The sequence below is a fragment of the Lytechinus variegatus genome, chromosome 1 (assembly GCF_018143015.1).
Source record: "Lytechinus variegatus isolate NC3 chromosome 1, Lvar_3.0, whole genome shotgun sequence".
NCBI lineage: Eukaryota > Metazoa > Echinodermata > Echinoidea > Temnopleuroida > Toxopneustidae > Lytechinus > Lytechinus variegatus.
Window position 1 is genome coordinate 74622316 of NC_054740.1, and position 5139 is coordinate 74627454.

Genomic DNA, 5139 nt, shown 5'->3' on the forward strand with positions numbered 1-5139 from the left:
ACGACATGACGAGATACTTTTGCCATGTCAAATTAATAATTTTATTACGTCGACATGGCGATATATTTTATCTTGCCAAGTCGATATGTCGACTTGCCGAGATATGAAATGATCAAATTCCGGTGAGAAACCAAGTATCTCGCCATGTTGACTTATAACTTGTTATAAGTCGACTTGGCAAGATGAAGTATTCCGCCATGTTGACATATAAGTCGACTTGGCAAGATAACGTATCTCGCCATGTCGACATAATAAGCTTATTAAGTCGACATGGCAACATAAGATATCTCGCAATGTCGTCTGCGTGTGACCAAATTATTTCCAAACACCCCCTAAAAGAGTTTTTCTCTGTGTGGAAAATAACCACCTAAACAAGTTTTTAGTGGGCTTTATTTATACATTTTGATCCCTAAATAAGTCGCCAGAATATGACCCCGGGGAAGAAGCTTTGGGAAAAACATACCCTAAACATGTTTGGTTAGTCTGTAAAAAAAATTATTGGAAAAAATAATACCCAAAATTCGTTTTACCCCGCGATTGCCCATTCATTGACCAGTCTTTCAAAACCACCTTTTTGGGAAAATTAGTATTTTTCATACCCTTAACGAGTGCACGCGCAGCCCACGCCTAAAACCTAAAAAAAAACACCCCTTTAAACGCGGTTTTTGGGTCACGCAGGTGTATATACAGCAATATATTTGACAGCCACCCCCCAAAAAAATAATAATAATAAATAATAATAATTAACATTTATATAGCGCTTAATACAACAGTTTCTAAGCGCATTGGAAAGAGAAAAAAAAGAAAGAAGAAAAAAAAAGAAGTAAGAAAATACAGTGAGAGAGAACAGGAAATGGAATTAAGAGGACTGCTTAATGAGGTAAGATTTGAGGAGTGTTTTGAAAGATTCGACAGTGGATGCATTACGGATAGAGATGGGAAGATTGTTCTAGAGTTTAGGGGCAAGAGCAGAAAAAGCACGATCTCCATAACGGGTAAAAGTGCGGGGTCCTAGAGATAGTCGAAGGTGAGCAGTAGAAGAAGATCGGAGACGTTGAGTTGCAGAGGATGAGGGACAGAGAGAGATAAGATTTTGAAGGTAGGATGGGGCAAGACCATGGATGATTTTATAGACAAGGAGAAGGAGCTTGAAAATAATTATATTATGAACCTGAAGCCAATGGAGGGAGTAGAGAATACGGGTAATATGTTCAAATTTCTTTGTGAGGGTTGCCAATCTAGCTGCAGAATTTTGAATTCTCTGAAGGGGGGCTATACTAGATTGAGGTAAACCAGCAAGTAAAGCATTACAATAATCTAAATGGGATGGTACAAAGGCATGTATACGTTCAGTAGATGATTTATCAAGATACTTTCTTAACTTCCCTATCTTACAAATACCCCATGATGCACAACGACAAACATTTCTGATATGCTGGTTAAGGGTCAAGTTGTTATCAATAATAACTCCAAGGTCCCTTACAGTATCTGAACCACTGATATTTCCCAGCGAGAAAATCTAAACAAGGTAAATGACCTTGTAAAAGTACTTGTCAGTAGGCGATTGTCTTTGGGTTATTATTACAGAAACCCATGCATGGTCTCGATCGTATCACTCGATGGCATTTCATCTCACTATATTATCATAATTTTACACGCACCGCGGACTATCAGACCTGCGGAATAACGGACCCGCGGACTATCGGACCCGCGGACTAATGCACCCGCGGACTATCGGGTTGGCCTTTTCAATTCAGGTTGCGCAGGAAGTCACTGGAGCGTACAGAATTTAGGACAATGATAAATTTCCTGATCAATTACGTTGAGGTTGCCAAGAAAATAATGAAAATTAGTAATGAGTTTCAAATGGGAGAAAATTAAGAATGATCTTTATGCGTTATATTAATATGATAAGTTGTATATAGACAAAGATGAAGGGAAAGATTAGCTGTCATGGCTGAGGTGTAGATTTAGCTTGAAATTATTACCCTAAAATCTGACATTAACAAAAGTCCATCGGCGATAAATATCACTTCCACGAATCATTTTTAATGAATCATTATCTCCTTACAACCCAAGTCCCTGCTGTTCTTTCTAACGCCCCCCCCCCCCCTTTATCTCCCTCTCTTATTCAAAACTTTTATCATTTAGCGCATGATTATTCCCGTGGAATGCAAATTCCGTGGTGCAAATCTGGTAAACATGCCTCCAAGTCAATTAGCAAGGTTATTTCACTTTTAACTCTTACGATGACGTGATCATCACATCATTTTTGTCTCGCCCACCAGAGGTGAAGGCGAGACTTAGGGATCCAAATGTCGTCCGTCGTCCGTCCGTCACAAATCTAATGACACATAACTCCACAACCGTAAGGTGCTTTTCAACCAAACTTGGATGGTAGATGGTCTTAGGGGACCTGAATGATATGCTGCAGTCGGAGGTCATATGGTAAGGTCAAAGGTCATTTTCAGGTCAACGTTAAAGTTTACATGCAAGACTCTCTTATGACACCTAACTCCGCAACCGTAAGTCGCTTTTCAACCAAACTTGGATGGTAGATGGACTTGGGGGACCTGCATGTTATGCTGCAGTTGAAGGTCACATGGTAAGGTCAAAGGTCATTTTGAGGTCAACGTCAAAGTTTACATGCAAGACTCTCTTATGACACCTAAACCGTAAGGTGCTTTTCTACCAAACTTGGATGGTAGATGGACTTGGGGGACCTGCATGTTATGCTGCAGTCGGAGGTCACATGATAAGGTCAAAGGTCATTTTCAGGTCAACATTAAAGTTTACGTGCAAGGCTCTTAAGGCAAGTGTTATTCCATCCCAGTCATATTACAATGAAGTTTTGATACAATTCTGTTGCATGCCATCGCGAATCACGATATTTCTGGTTATTTTATACCTTGGCGAGACACAACATTGCTTTTTCCTTGTTTTTTAATGCGGTATGTAAGTAGTACGTTCCAAATGACAATCTTATCCACAGGATCCAGATTGGCTAGTAGAAAAAGATCCTACGATTTTCAACTATTTCATTGCGAGATTTTTTTTTTTGGGGGGGAACATGGAGGGATTTTACTTTACTGGTCGATCGAATAAAGAATTAGAGGTGTTTACAGAAGATGTGCCACAACATGGGATTAAAAAAAAAAGAATATGGAGCATTGATTAGCGTTCTGATTCTATATCATGTTCTAGTTTGGTTTCACAGGTGTTGAATATTCGTCAATAGCCCTTTTTTCACTGGAATCATCATTCAAATTACTGCTGTTCTTCCCCAAGGAAGAACAGCAGTATTTTGCAAATACAGCTGAATTGGGTGATCCTCCGTTATTATTGTTATTTTTGTTATTATTGTTATTATTGTATATTGTATATTTTTTATCTGATTACGCAAAAAAATAAAACATTTTTGTTTTACCATGTGAAAGGGCGGTATATCTTATCCGACGGAGATTTTGATTCTGTTTTGATTTGCGCATCTTCCAATTGCTTTGAAGTCCAAACTCCTATCCGGTGTAATTGATGTGTAAGCTGAAATATTAGTTCATTGTTGAGACACACGAGATACAGCGGATGACCGAAATAGGCACATGATATTTTACAATAGTGTAAAATAATATTTTGTTTATTTTGTTGTTAGCTTTGAGTCTGAATGGGAATAAAAGAATGAAAGGGTTCCAGATTGTGGTTGAAACGTCAATGATAAGTGTTTCCAAACATAATTATTGAGCTATGATTATACTGTAATATCCCAGGGTCTAAACTTGCGCGGTTATTACTTTGTCACTTGTTATGTTTTCACCAAAGAATACTCGTTTAATTCTCATGTTGAAAGCGTCAATGATACATGTTCTAAATCGAGCTATGCCTGTATGAGTATGCTATTTCCCAGGGTCCAGACTTGAGCAGTAATTGCTTGGTCTCTAATTATACTTTTACCAAGCAATATTCATTTAAATCTCATAACCTCATCAAAGACTCAATTGAAGTCCCTCTCCTGTGGTATTTCAGCGAACCTTCTCTTCTTCTTACATGAACGTGATCTTCTAAGCCCGACTCTCCCCTTCCCTCCCCTACGGAATTCCCCTACAATTTGGCGATAATGATGAAACGTTGTACCAGGGCAAAATTACGAAAGTCAAGGCAAGAGCTATTTTCAAGTTGTTTGAGTTGGCATTGTTGTCTTGTTTGCCGAGGCTTGATGGGAAAATTGATCTGAAATGAGTGTGTCTCTGGAAAATAAATCACATCTCACGCTTAGACGATTTTTGGACTGCCATCTCTTGTTTCGTGACTATTTGCTCATTATTATTGAAACAGGAGAAAGTTTGGCATTTACTCGCCACAGTTCGAAGAGATCTTTCGGGATTTTCATGGCCCTGTTTCTTTGTTAGTCGAATTAAATTAATTTGTCTTTTTTGACCCCTCTAAACGTGACGCCATGAAGACAATGCAGGTAATATTAACATAGACTTTTTGTATTGCGATTATTAATTTAAAATGTCTTTATTTGAAAGTAAAATTGATTTATCATGTCATTAACAAAATTCTTTATAATCATGGCAATGTAAAACTAAAGTAAGTTTGCTTGGTAGCAGAGGTATTCATATTGATTTTTTGTTTATTTCATCAGTCTTTACTTCTTGTAAGGTCAAACGTAAGTCCCAATCATTTCTACTAATCTCTTAAGAAGTCTTCTTAGTTTTTTTTTTCTTTCACTTCCCCTCGTATATTCTTAATTCATCTCCACCCTCGTTTTATCTCAGTACACATCAATCGGTCTGGGAATGTTCGAACATAATACTCTTCCAGTACTTTAGAACAATATCAAACAACATGCATTCGAAATTTTAAGATTCTCCGATATTTGCCGAGAAAATGTTTTCTTCGTTAGACATAAAATAAAATTTACTTCTGATCAGTCAAAGTCGCATGTTATTTTGACAAAACTTTTCGTTTTTATCATGTTCCTTCACAAACACCATCCTCCCTCACTCATCTTACCTCTGGTACCACTGCATACGAATTGTGGAGATTACGCTTTATTCAATGTTATTCAATATCTGTTTCTTTCATTAGAAGTCCCTGGTATTCAATTTGGAGTTAACACGCTTCTCTGCTCTTAGCGCC